This window comes from Tupaia chinensis, unplaced genomic scaffold, assembly GCF_000334495.1.
Source record: "Tupaia chinensis unplaced genomic scaffold, TupChi_1.0 Scaffold144741_1, whole genome shotgun sequence".
NCBI lineage: Eukaryota > Metazoa > Chordata > Mammalia > Scandentia > Tupaiidae > Tupaia > Tupaia belangeri.
Genome location: NW_006204601.1, coordinates 139,109 through 154,189, shown reverse-complemented (window position 1 = coordinate 154,189; position 15,081 = coordinate 139,109). Strand labels below are relative to the sequence as shown.

The window sequence follows — 15,081 nt, the reverse complement described above, 5'->3', positions numbered from 1 at the left end:
GGAGTTTTCCTTTTTTCACATCTTGTTTAATTGGGTTTAAAGGATCCTTTGTAGCAATCTCCGTTTTTGCATTAGACCAACGTGGCACTTCAACCACCATGTGGAACACATCCTTATCTGAATAAATTGGAATATCATGAAATGGAGATATATATTGTCCTTTTTCATTTTTGAGGAAGACTCGGTACTCGAGGGAGAAGGGCGCGCAGCGCACTCCTCGCAGCTTAAGCCGCTCATGGTGCTGAAGACTAGCCACCGCGCTGCCACCCAGACACCGGCCCGCACGCAGCACCGACTGACAAGGAGAGCCAGCAAATTTTTTAAAAAATGTATGACATCCACTGCTTTTATTCTCTGCTCTCACTAGCTATGTATAATTTTTTTAAAGATTTTATTTATCTTTATTATTTATTTATTTAAATTAGAACAGGGAGGGACAGAGTGAAAGCAATAGCAAGAGTGAGGTGGGGAGGAGTGAGAAAGCAAGCCGCCAGGTCCAGGACTGGAACCGTGGTAGGTCATGCGGGAATCCAGCGTCCTTAACTACCACACTACCTTCCAGCTGCACTGTATCTATTTTTTGTCTACTGCAATTACCTTGACTTTTAGTCATTTCTACTCTCAATCCTCAGGATCTCTGTTAAGTCTTCCCTAGTCATTTCTTCTTCTGACTTTAGACCATTTGCTCCATTTTTCTTTTGTGTGTATGTACAGAGGTCATTCCTCTTGCTCAGCCTCCCAAGTAGCTGGATCAACAGTATACATCATAGAATCTGGCTTTTCTTTTCTTTTTTTTGGTGGACTGGGAATCAAACCAGGGTTTCCCATATGACCTCAGTCTGCCAAGCAGAAGCAGTAAGTATAAACTACCATAGCTGGGCTTTATAGCATTCACTCTTCTTCCCTCAGGGCCAGCAGGTGGCATGGTAGTTAAGGGTGCTGGTGGTTAAGGCACTGGATTCCCACATAGCCAACCATGGTTTGAGTCCCAGACCTGGTGGCTTATTTCCTTCTCTCTCTCACTCACTCTCTCTCTCTACAGCTCTCTGGTCAAATTAAAAATAATAACAATAGGGGCTGGCAGGGGCTGGTGTGGTGGCTAAAGGCACTGGACTCCCACATGTCTGACTGCAGTTACAGTCCCAGACCTGGCAGCTTGCTTTTTCACTTTCTCTCTCTCTGTCCCTCTCAGGTCAAATTAAAATAAGTTAAATAAAATAATTGTTTTTAAAAATAACAACAATAATAATGAAGTTAAATAAAAATAATTCTTAAAAAATATATTTTCTAGGGCTGGCAGGTGGCATGGTGGTTAAGGGTTCTGGACTCCCACATGGCTGACCCTGGTTTGAGTCCCAAACCTGGTGGCTTGCTTTCTCTCTCTGGCTCTCGTTCGCACACTCTCTCTCACTCTGTCCCTCTCTGGTCAAATTAAAATAAATAAATAAAGTTAAATAAAATAATTCTTTTAAATATATATATATACATATACGTCCTTTCTTTACCTTCTAAAATAAATTACAAACTCTAAGAGTTAAGTATCTTAAACATTAACTTTGTTATGGTCTCTAGCTCATAGTAAGTATTCAATAAATGTGCAACTAATTCAATTTAATCTTTCATCAATGACTGACTCTTCTAAAGTAATTTACCTCAATAATGTCTGATCTGCCTCTCTAACTGGTTCACTTTACTTTTTTTTTTTTAAGAGAGATTTTTGCTATAGGGCGCGTGTGCTCACCAGAGAGACAGACAGAAGGTGAGAAATCACCTCCCCCAGGGTGGGGGAGCATGCCACAATCCCTTCTCCCCCAGTCTCCTCTTGGGATTTTGGCCCCACACGTACACATATCCAGCATGAGTTTCAAGCTGCTGGGTCAGGGACTTGAACTACAGTTGGCTATGTGGGAGTCCAGTGACACAACCACTACGCCATGTCCTGGTCCCCGCTTGACAATTCTAACTGAAAACAGGTACTAGAATAAAACAGGTTTTGATATTTTTCTGTTCTTTTTTTTTTTTTTTTGAGAGAGATTTTTTTATTTGCTACAGGGTAGGTATGCTCGTCAGAAAGACAGAGAGAAACAGAGAGACAGAAAGCGAGAAATCACCCCCCAGGGAGGATGGCCACATTGCAATCCTTCTCCATTCTTCTCTTGGGATCTTGGACACACATGCACACGCGTCCAGTGTGAGTTTAAGCCACCAGGTCTGGGACTTGAACCACGGTCGACTACATGAGAGTCCAGTGACATAGCCATTATGCCAACTGCTGGTCCCGATATTTTTCTGTTCTAAACCTTATTTGAAAAAAAATTTTTTTAGAGGTGTCTGCATTAGGGTGCATGCACTTGCCAGAGAGAGACAGAGACAGTAAGAGGGAAAATGAGAAAATCACTCCCAAGGAAAGATGGCCATGCTGCAATCCCTTCTTCCTTTTCTCTCAGGATCTTGGGCATGCATGCACATGTTCTGGTGTGAATTTCAGCCACCAGGTCCAGGACTCAAACCACAGTCAGTCTTGTGAGAGTCCAGCGATATAACCACTATGTGCTGGTCCCTTTGTTAAATTTTGCCAGTTCTTTGCTGATTATTTTGCTGTGAACTTAACCCATATACAATGTCTTTTGAATTAGCCTTTTATTTTTCTTCTTTAAAAGACAGGCTCTAGGGGGAACCAGCAGTTAGCGTAATGGCTATGTCGCTGGACTCCCACGTAGTCGACCGCGGTTTGTGTCCTGGACCCGGTGGCTTAAAACTCACGCTGGGCGCGTGTGCGTGCGTGCCCAAGATCCCGAGAGGAGAATGGAGGAGAAGGGATTGCGGCGTGACCATCCCCCCTGGGGGGTGATTTCTCGCTTTCTGTCTCTATGTCTCTCTCTGTCTGTCTGGCAAGCGCACGCGCCCTACAGTGAAAATCTCTCCAAAAATAAAAATAAAAATAATAATAATAATAAAAAAAAGACAGGCTCTAGGGACCAGTAGATGGCATAATGGCTACGTCGCTGGACTCCCATGTAGTCGACCGTAGTTCGAGTCCCGGACCCGGTGGCTTAAACTAACGCCGGGTGCGTGCGTACATGCCTAAGATCCCGAGAGGAGAATGGAGAAGAGATGGTGGTGTGGCCATTCCCACCCCACCCCCGGGGAGGTGACTTCTTGCTTTCTGCCTCTCTGTCTCTCTCTGTCTTTCTGGCAAGCACGTGCACCCTGAAGCAAAAACCTCACCCCACCCCCCCAAAAAAAGGCTCTTTAACATAATCCTCCTACCTCAGTACCTTGAGCAGCTGGGACTAAAGGCAGCACTACCACATCTGGATTTTAAGGTGGACCAAGAATTGAACTCAGGTCCCCCACTGGTACTTCCGGTTTTCAATATCATTTATTCTTCCCACCACAGGCTCCCCTACTCATTACAGCATTTGCTCAGCCTCCAAAGTAGCCACACCTACCACAACATGCTACTGCAGCTGGGTATCATTTATCCTTTTAATGTGAGTTGTCTATACTAAAATGCAAGCAGTCTCAGGGCTGGAAGATGGTATGGTAGTTAAGGATGCTGGACTTCCACATGGCCAGCCATGGTTCAAATCCTGGACCTGGCATCTTTCTCTCTCTCTCCTGTCAAGTTAAAATAAATAAAGTTACATAATTCTTTTTTTTTTTTAAAGCAGTCTCTTTCTATACAGCATCTGGGTTCACCATTACACTTTCCTTTTCTCTCTCCTAATCCCTTGTCTTTTTCTTTCCATTTTAGCCCTAAAACCTAGACCTCTTACTATAGACTGCCAATTTTCACTAATTTTATTATTTGGGTTTCTCCTTTTTTTTTTTTGGAGAGGGATTTTTTTTTTTTTTTCTGCTATAGGACATGTGCGTGCACCAGAAAGACAGAGAGACAGAAAGCAAGAAATAACCCCCTGGGGGGAATGGCCACACCACAATACCTTCTCCTCCATTCTCCTCTCAGGATCTTGGGCACGCACATACATGTGCCTGGCATGAGTTTAAGCCACCGGGTCCAGGACTCGAACCATGGTCGACAACATGGGAGTCCAGACATAGCCGTTACGGCAACTGCTGGTCCCAGGTTTCTCCTCTTTTATTAACTAAATTACACACAAAAGTCAAGGCTAACGTCAGCCCAACAGAATAGTGGTTAAATGAAGTGCATCAGGAACTGGATTCCACATGGTCAACCATGATTCAAATCCCAGCCCCAGTGATTTTAAAACATGTCTGGTGCACGTGTGTGAGTGCCCAAAAGACGTAGAAATGGAAGAAAGAATGATCGTAGCATGACCACATCCTTTCTCTCTCTTCCACTCCCTCTCTCTTCTTCTGGTGAGCACACATATCCTCAGGCAAATAAATAAATAAAATGGTCAGAGGTTCTATAAAACATGTACCTTACAAAATCTAATTTGTGAATTATTAAAATTACTCTTATCTTTGGCACTTGTATAAAGACTCTCAAAGTCTATTTAATTAGCAGGGAACAGAGGCCATTATAGCTAAATGTCTCCTCAGCTAGACGAGCTCTATGTATAACTAAGCCTTTTAGACATTCCATACCTTGCTTCGTGAGGTAGCTACATTCCAAGCCACTCCTATTTTCAATACCAGTTTTTTTCTGAGAAGGGAAGAGGTATGAAGTAGAAACAATGATTTCAAAATAAGGCTTATATTTTAATGGCAGAGACTCAGCAACTACATGGTATTCCCAAAATTATTTTGCTTTGTAAAATAAGCATATTAATATTATACCTACTTCATTCAATAGAACAATGTAAAACACCTAAATTCCAGAGCATTATTTGGCACCTATTAGACTGAGTTAGGGGCCAGCAGGTGGCATTGTGGTTAAGGCACTGGACTCCCACATGGCTGGTCACAGTTTGAGCCCTGGACCTGGTGCCTTGCTTTCTGTCTCCCCTACACACACACACATATACCTCTCTCTGATCAAATTAAAATAACAATAATAATTGGGGACCGGTAGGTGGCGTGGCGGTTAAAGGTGCTTGATTCCTACATGGCCAACTGTGGTTCAAGTCCTGAACCTGGTGGCTTGCTTTCTCACATTCTCTTTCTCTGTCTGGTCAGATAAAAAAAAATAACAAATGGAATTAAATAAATAAATCTTTAAAAATAATAAAATAATTTTTAGCAAATGTACTGTTAGCATTATTTCCTTTTTCCAAAAGAAAATATTAATTTAAAGGGGAAACAGAGTAGCATAATTTATGCTTTTGCAAATATCTTATCAGAAATATCTTATTCAGAAAACTATCTCTTGTATGTCACTACAAGATAAAGAAAATGAGAGCGAGTCCACGGCTTGGTAGTTAAGATGCTTGACCATAGTTCCAAGTCCCAGACCCAGAGGTTTGAAAAACACAGCAGGTGTGGGTGTGTGTGTGCATGCCCCAAAATCCCAACAAGATGAAGAAATGGAAAAAAGACTATAGTATGATCATGTCCCATTTGAAGGTCTTTCTCTCTCTCTCTCTCTCTGGCAAAAGAAAAAAGATTAAGAAAAAATTTCTTTTTCTTAATGAAAGAAAAGTTTTTCTTAAGATGTTTTAAAGATCAGCATCAGGATCAACAGGTGGTGTGGTGCTGGACTCCCATATGGCCTACCACGGCTTGAGTCCCAGACCTGGCGGCTTGCTCTCTCTCTTTCTTCTCTCTCTGTCTCTCTATAGTCAAAATTGAAAAATAATTATAATAAATAATTCTTTAGAAAAAAATAAAGATCAGCATTCTATTAGAATGTTGATAAAATCTAAAGTGTAACACTACATATTTCTATCTATTGTACGGAATTCAAGGCTATTTCTCTATCAGTCATAAAATGTAGGCTGAATGTTGCTAGGACTTATATAATAAAGTTCTTTTTTCCTTCTTAAGAATTATTTAGCCTTCTGCAGCCACCACAGATAAGACTGTCCACCCATTCCACCCAGGTGTGAATACATCAGCAGAGACCTTTGCAACTGTCCATGTGGACAGGGGACCCAGTTGCCATGACAGACACTGCCTTGATACCAGAGCCACTGCTATACTGCATCCTGTTGTGGGGGCCAGAAGCCACTACATCTTCCCCACCCTGAGAGGTCACCATCATTCAACCATGCTCACACAAAAGGCTGCTGCTCCATGAACCTGACCAGAAACAGAGATACATCTGTGACTTTGGCACCCATCCCTACAGCACCTTTTACCCCAGAAAACAGGTCACCCTACAGCATGGGACTCAAACCTGAGACTAGGAGAACCAACACTCTCGTGACTCTCTCGTGACTGTGGGCCTGAGCACCAACTTGCTAAGTGGTCCTGCCCCCAGGCAGTGGCACTCCAACCCCTGACAGATCTGCTGTGCGTGGTGTGTACCCTCCCTGAGCCTGAAGACTGGCTGCCTGGTGGCTGTTCCACAACAAAGCTGAACCAAACCATTGCCTCCACATGCACAGTTTTGGCACTCCCAAACACTCTGATGTCAATTACAACTGAAGGAAACACATAGAGGCGACTCTGTTGTGCCCACCCAAACCCCCTCCCCCACAGAAAAAAAAAAACAAAAGATAAAGAAAGGGCCAACAGATGGTGTAATGGTAACATTGCTGGACTCCCACAAGGCCAATCGTGGTTCAAGTGTTAGACTCGGTGGCTTAAAACTCAAGCTGGGTGCGTATGTGTGTGCATGCTCAAGATCCCAGGAGAAGAATGGAGAAGAAGGGATTGCTTCGTGGGCATACCCCCTTGGAGAGTGATTTCTCACTCTCCATCTCACTGTCTCTACCTCTTTCTCTGTCTGGCAAGCACACACGCCCTAAGGCAAAAAACTCTAGGAAAAAAAAAATAAAGTCAAAGACAAAAAGGGGTTAAAAAGTGAAAAAGTCTATGACACTCATCATATTAAGTGGACGAATATGAGTATTTTGAGAGTTCCAGAAAACAGAGAATGGCACTGAAAACCCATTTAATCAAATTATAGCTGAAAATTTCCAAAGTATTGGGAGAAATAGAAATACCCATATCCAGGAAATTCAAAAGTTGCCAGATAGATTCAACAAAAAAATGTCCTGCCTGAGGCACATTGTAGTCAAACTCAAAAGTCAAAGGCCTAGTTGTGGTGGCAGTGGTAGCAGCATGCTGCCAGGCAATACAAGAAACATGTAAATGCCCTGGATTTAGTACCCAGGTCGACCTGAAAACACTGTGTGCCTGTATACACCCATGATGCTAGCTGGCTGGACGTCTTGGGTGAAGACAATCATAGCTTTGAGATCCTGTTGGGAGTCTCTATCGATTTCTCTGTCTTTCTCAATAAATAAACTTGAGAGGCCAGCAGGTAGCATGATGGTTAAGGCTCTGGACTCCCACATGGCCAACCACGGTTCAAGTCCCGGACCTGAAGACCTGAAAATCATGTCAGGCATGTGTGTGTTCATGCCAAAATCCCAGGAGGAGAATAGAGAAGAAGGGATTATAGCATGGCTATCCGCCGGGGGTGATTTTTCACTTTTTCTCTGTTTCTCTCTGTCTCTCTGGTGAGTGTACGTCCCCTATGGCAAAACCTAAAAAAAAAAAAAAAAAAAATGAAAGGGGGAAAAAAGAATTCTTTAGTTTTATTATTATTACTAAATTTATTACAGGACATGTGCACTCACTAGAGAGAAACAGAAAGGGAAAGTGAGAGAGCAAGGCACCAGGTCCAGGACTTGAACTGCAGTTGGCCATTTGGGAGTCCAGCATCTTAACCACCATGCCACCTGTTGACCCTTGTAATGCAGTTCTCATCTTAGTACATTCATCATTTATTTCCCAATTGAAACTAAAGTGAGAAGGAGTTATACAAACAAACCAAAGAAACACTTCCAATCCTGCCCTGCTTTGATTCTGCCTCCTCTGGGTCTTTCCCAAAATAATTATTTTCTATATGTTTTGAATAGGAATAAAAGTACATTTTAAAACAATTATTTATTTTACTGTTTATTCATTCATTTTATTTTAGTTTGACCAGCAAGAGAAAGAGGGAAAGTGAGAAATCAAGCCACCAAGTCCGAGACTCACACCATCGTTAGCCATATGGGAGTGTCCAGTGTCTTAACCACCACACCACCTGCTGGTCCCCAAAAGTACATTTATTTTTGAGAGGTTTTCGCTACAGAGCACGTGCGCTCGCCAGACAGACAGACAGAGAGACATAGAGACAGAAAGCGAGAAATCACCCCCCAGGGGGGATGGTCACACCACAATCCCTTCTCCTCCATTCTCCTCTCGGGATCTTGGGCACACACGCACACGCGCCCGGCGTGAGTTTTAAGTCACTGGGTCCGGGACGCAAACCGCGGCCAACTACGTGAGAGTTCAGCGACATAGCCATTACGCTAACTGCTGGTTCCCTCAAAAGTACATTTTTTTAAAAAGGTTTTTGCAATAGGGTGTGTGTGCTTGCCAAAGTGAGATGGAAAGTGAGAACTTGCCCTGGGGGATGGGGACCAGCAGGTGGCATAGTAGTTAAGGGCACTGGACTTCCACGTGGCTGACAACAGTTCAAGTCCCAGACCTGATAGCTTGCTTTCTCACTTTCTCTTTCTCCCCCACTCTGTCGCTCTCTGGTTGAATTTAAATAAATAAATAAATAGATTAAATAAAGTTAAATAAAATAATTTAAAAATAACAAAAACAGAATAAAAAAAAAGAAAAGAAATTACCCCCATGGGGATGGTCATGCAGCAAATCTTTCTCCTTCACTCTCCCCTTGGGATTCTGGTCATGCATGTACATGCACCTGGTATCATTCTCAGGCCGCCAGGTCCACTACTCAAACTGCTACTAATGTATACGTTTGGGCACAAATATTAAATGCTGACAATAAATAACAAGTTTAGATGTTTTAACAATGTATTTTGTTGTTTAAAAAAACAGGTTTTTTTTCTGGAGGGCCTGCAGGTGGCATAGTGATTAAGGGCACTGGACTCCCACATGGCCAATCACACCTCAAGTCCTGGACCTGGTCCTGGTGGCTTGCTTTCTCACTTTCCGTCTCTCTCACTCTCTCTCACTCTGTCCCTCTCTGGTCAAATTAAATAAAATTAAATTAAATAATTCTTTTTAAAAAAGAAAGAAAACAAATTATGAAGAATATTTCTCTCTCAACAAAATGTTTTTCAGCCAATGATTTTAATTGCCAGAGGGCATGTGGGCTTGCAGAGAGACAGAGTGAGAACTCCACAGTGGGGTATGATCACATTGCTATCCTTTTCCTCCATTTCTCTACCTCATCAGGATTTGGGGCACGCGACCCACGTACGTGCTGATTTTCTTTTAAGTAATTAGGGCTGGGATTTGAAACGTTCATCAGTCAATGATTTTTGTAAATTTTGATGTTTCATTCCCAAGAACTTAACATATTCTTAAGAGAAACATGCATGAGAAATCTGTATATTTCAAATAAAACTAATGAACTTTGGAAAAGTTCTTTCAGTATCAACAAAAGTTGTATAAGTAACTACACAGAAATCAACTGTGTGCTAACGACCATTTTAATTATTTCCTAATGAGGAAGAAATGCTTAAGTATTTTAGATCCTAACAACTTAAAGTTTCATCAACAGGCAGCTTTCTGTGCTTCAGTTATGTTTTAGAAACTGATTTAAAATTACAGTTGATATGTAATCCACTTAAAATAATGGGAAGTATGTCCTTAGGTATGGTTTTCATAAAGAAAGTCTGATTTTCAGGATCAGCAGATAGCATAATGGTTAAGGGGCTGGACTCGCACATGGTCGACTATGATTTGAGTCCCGGACTCAGCAGCTAGAAACTCGCACCAGGCATGTATGCATGTGTGCCCAAAACCCTGAGAGTTGAATAGAGAAGGGATTGCAGCATGGACATCCCCGAGAGATGACTTCTCACTTTCTGTCTTTCTATCTGTCCGTCTCTTTGGTGAGTGCACAAACCCTTTAGCAAAAATCTCTCAAAAAAATAAATAAATAAATAAATAAAGTCTGATTTTCAGGAGGTGCATATATATCTACATATCATTTAACACAAATTATAATTTACCATATACATACTGCTCTACACACTTTTCCAGTTAATGAGCTGTAGCCCACGATTCCCATCCAGTTTCTCTTTCCATAGTTTCCATTACCTGTGAACAATTATGGTCCAAAAATGGGCAAACACTGTATAGCATAAGATTTTTTGAGAGAGATCACATTTATATAACTTTTATTACAGTGTACTCTTAAAACTGTATTTTATTGGGACCAACAGCTGGCATAATGGCTATGTCGCTGGACTCCCACGTAGTCAACCGCGGTTCAAGTCCCGGACCTGTTGGCTTAAACTCACGCTGGGCGCATGTATGTGCATGCCCAAGATTCCAAGAGAAGAATGTAGAAGGGATTGCGGTGTGACCATCCCCCCTGGGGGGTGATTTCTGGCTTTCTGTCTCTGTCTTTCTGGTGACTGCACACGCCCTATGCGACAAACCTCTCACAAAAACAAACAAACAAACAAACAAACAAAAAACTGAAAACCTGTATTTTATCATTAGCTATTGTTGTTAATCTCATATTCTATCTAATTTGTAAATTAAACTTTGCATAGGTATGTGTATAATAAAAAGCATAGCATATATGTATGCTTTAATACTATTCATAGTTTTAAACATCCACTGAAGGGTCAGGAACATACCCCCCCACCATAAATGGGGGCAACTACTCTATCTCAGAAATTGTTCTATACATATTGAGTACATATTATACTACTTCAATCCTTTCAAAGCTGCATGGTTTCCCTTCATAATTTCAGTATTCCATTTTTTCAAATCCAAAATGTCATTTATCATACTATACATTATTTTATGTCCCACTAAGAAAGAAGTTAAAAAGATGCCAATTGCTGGGCTGACAGGTGGCATGGTGGTTAAGGTACTGGACTCCTACATGGTTGACCATGGTTCAAGTTCCAGACCTGGTGGTTTGCTTTCTCACTTTCCATCCATCTCTCCTCCCCACCCTGGTCAAATTAAAAAATAATAATTACTAATAAAATTAAATAATTCGTTTAAAAATGCTAATTATAACTATAATAACACTGATTAGCTGCACTTGATTTTTAGCTTTATTATAAAAAAAATGTGCTCCTTGCTTATAACAAGGTATCACAGATACTTCCCCCAGTTTATCAAGAAATACAGCCAAATTTATCCCCTCCCCCTTTTTTTCTAATGGCATCTAGGTCTTGGATTAAATTTAGAAAAGCTTTCCTTATTCAAAGATTATTATTTTCAAAGATTATTTTTAAAATAATAATTCTGCCATTCATCCATCCTAATAATGTTATGGTTTCATTTTTCATTTCACTTTTTTATTCATTTGGTATCTACTTTATGTAAAGTATGACAAAGATCGAGTTTTTTCTTCTCCAGGTTGTTATCCAGCTGCCACGACAGTACTGCTGAGTGACTGAAGCTCTTTTTAGATGTTGTAATTTAGACTCAGAAGCAGAGATGACTAATGAACTCAGAATTTGTGAGACGAATGCCAAAATTAGGAATTTAGGGGCGCTAAAATACATAAACGGATACTTCAAAAAGTTTATGCATGGGGCCAGCAGGTGGCATGGTGGTTAAGGGTGCTGGGCTCCCAACATGGCTAACTATGGTTCAAGTCTTGGACCAGGCAGCTTACTTTCTCACTTTCCCTTTCTCTCTCTCTGGCCAAATTAAAATATAATAACAAAAATAAATAAATAAATAACTAAATAAATAAATAAATAACTAAATAAATAAATAAATAACTAAATAAATAAATAAATAACTAAATAAATAAATAAATAAATGTTGGGGGAGAGTTTATGGAAAAATGGAATCAAAGTGCAAGTTTACTTTGGGGCAAAAACTTCTTAAAATCCATGCGTAGTTTTTTCATAATACATATTTACTATGAACTTTCTGAAAATCTTCCCTCGAGTACAACACGAAAAGCACAGTCCTGCAGTCTAATATCTAGCACATATAAAGTATATTAGTTACTACTGATGTGAATTCTGGGAAAGCAACAAGATAAGCTTTCCTACTTAGTTATTTATTTTCTTGGACAATTAGGTTTCTGATTAAGATCTAAAGATGAGAGGCCAGCAGGTGGTGTGGTGGTTAAGCATGCTGGACTCCCACATGGCTGACAACAGCTCGAGTCCTTGACCTGGTAGCTTGCTTTCTTATTCTCTCTCCCGCTCTCACTAACCATCTCTCGTCAAATTAAAATAAATACATAAATAAATACACGAATAAATAAAGCTAAGTAAGATAATTCTTAAAAAAAATCTAAAGATGAATGATCTCTAATTCAGTATAAATTATCAACATATGTATTATCCAAAAGATATTAATAACAATAAGGATTTATATAATATTTTACATCTTTGTAAAATGAATTCACTTATGTTAATTTACTTTGTCCTCAAATCACTCTGTGAGCAGATGGATTGAGGTTTTAATACAATTTACTGACAAGAAAAACACAATTTAATAATGTGAACATTTCCCTTTACTTTGAGAAAATGGCAACACCAAACTCAAATCTCACTCTTTTTTTAAAGAATTATTTAATTTGGGGGCCGGTAAGTGGCACGGTGGTTAAGGGCACTGAACTCCTAAATGACTGACCGTGGTTGCTTTCACTCTCTCTCTGTCCTTCTCTGGTCAAATTCAAAATTAAATAAATAAACTTAAATAATTCTTAAAAAAAAAAATAATTTTGGGCCAGCAGGTGGTATGGTGGTTAAGGGGGCTGAACTTCCACATGGCCAACTGAGGTTCGAGTCCCAGACCTGGTGGCTTGCTTTCTCACTTTCTCTTTTTCTCTCTCTGGTCAAATTAAAATATATAAAAAAAAGTTCTGTGGGTTTTTTTTTTTGGTCGTTTTTTTTTTTTTTAAATAATGGTTTTTTTATTTAACTATTTATTTATTTGTTTACATTTGACCAGAAAGAGAGAGAGAGAGAGGGATAGAGAGAGAAGGTGAGAAAGCAAGCCACTAGGTATGGGACTTGAACCATGGCTGGCCACGTGGGAGTCAAGGCTTAACATGCCCCGAGGGAGGTGATGGGAAGAATTTCTCACTTTCCTTCTCTTTCTGGTGACTACAGATGCCCTCTGGCAAATTAAAACCAGGAAAAAAACAAACAAAAAAAAAAAACAAAAAACACCACACACACACAGGACTTAAGGACTAGGAAATAAATCTGAAGAGTAAGAAACATAACTTACCTACTTTGGCTATGTCTCATGCTACTTAAAGCTGGTGAAACTAGCAGATGGTATTAGCTCAGTAATTATTTGTTGACTGTCTAAACATTAGCCTAACCTTCTAGACAGGGTGATCCATGAAATATCAGACCCTATTCATTTGTGATTTAAAAAAAAAAAAAGGTCAAATGATCAAATAGCTCTTAAATAATAGAGGTCATTCAGGCATTATTTCTGGGCTATACCTATTGACTAAACACATTACAGAGCAAAATAAAGATTTTTAAAAACATTTTATTGTATTTCAAAGCTGCCAAATGTTATAAAACAACTTTCAAAACCAAATTCAGTCTAGATGCCACAAAATACAATTATCATTTGTTGTTGCTTTATCCCATATTAAACATATCCTCTGCTTTTATTTTGCTGTCAGAAAAGGTATGACATGTTTTTTTTCTATGCAAAAATGTGTCATGACTTTTCCAATGACCAAATACATTAAGTCAACTGTCTACAATATTTCTCATCAACAGGGTTTTTCTTGAGTTGTTTCCTTCAGATACATTGTCAATAAATTTTCTACAGGTCTTCTATTTTTTAATATAAGTCAAGTAGCCCTAATCCAGAAATACAGAATCTGAAATGCTCCCAAGATCTGAAATTTGAAAGTGGAAAATTTCACATCTGACCTCTTATCATGGCTCACAGTCAAAACACTGCAATATAAAAATATTGTATAAAACTATTTTTAGGCTAGGTGTGTAAGAATATATAAAACATAAACGAATTTCATGTTTAGACTTGAGTATCATCACTAAGGTAACTCATTAGGTATATGCAAGAATTCCAAAATCTGAAGGAAAAAAACAAAAACAAAACACAAAATCTGAAACACTTCCAACCTTAGGCATTTCAGATAAGGGATACTCAATAAGTATTAAGAATCACTTAACTGCCACATACAATAAAGGTTATTAAAAGCTTTTTTTTCTTTTAATTTTTAAAACACCCAAGAGGTAAAAAAAAAAAAAAAGGCAAATGATAAAAAATTCTAAAACAAACAAACAAACAAAATCTCTGTTTACAAATACAGTTATACCCTGTCACAGACAAGCTCATTCTAGAATCGGCATGTCCTATTATTCCCCAATCTATACAGACAAGATATCTGCACTGGAGCCCCAAGGACTGGCATTCTACAAAAACCTTGCATGGGTCAAAATAATTTTTAAGCCTTTGACAATAATGCCTAAAGACATCAGCTTTAAATTTTTAGCAAAAGGTTGCATCTTGGGTTAAAATCCTAACTCAAAAAGAGAACAAAAAGTTAACTATAAACTACTAAGTGGAAAGCACTTACAAAGCATGAGTCTAGAAATTATAGGCAGTGACTACACTATACAATACCAAGGAGGTATCATTTCCAATAGAAGAACAGGACTTTTTTTCAGTAGTTATTTATAGCAAAGGTTTGGTACAGTTTTAAAAAAATCATAAATTGCCTCAGAATGTCATAAATGTGGTTCTATTCCAGGTCAAATCATGTGGGTATTACAGTAAGAGCTATGTGAGAAAAACCAGAACAGTGTCTGCACACTATAATTTAATTCTAGGAAATAAAGAGCCATTTACAAAACAATTAAACTTGGCCCTTAATGTTGGAAAGAGAATAAAGTTCCATTATTTAAAAATTTTTTTTCTGCCTTTTTTTTTTGAGAGGTTTTTGCTATAGTGCTCGTGCGCTTGCCAGAAAGACAGAGAGATAGAGAGACAGAAAGCAAGAAATCACCACCCAGGGTGGATGGCCAA

At 39.4% G+C, this 15,081-nt stretch overlaps 1 protein-coding gene across 1 annotated transcript in view; it reads right to left on the bottom strand.

The window, feature by feature from the left end:
- GPATCH8 (G-patch domain containing 8) overlaps positions 1-15,081 on the bottom strand; it is a 93,115-nt gene that overhangs the window by 62,057 nt on the left and 15,977 nt on the right. The window lies entirely within an intron of this gene.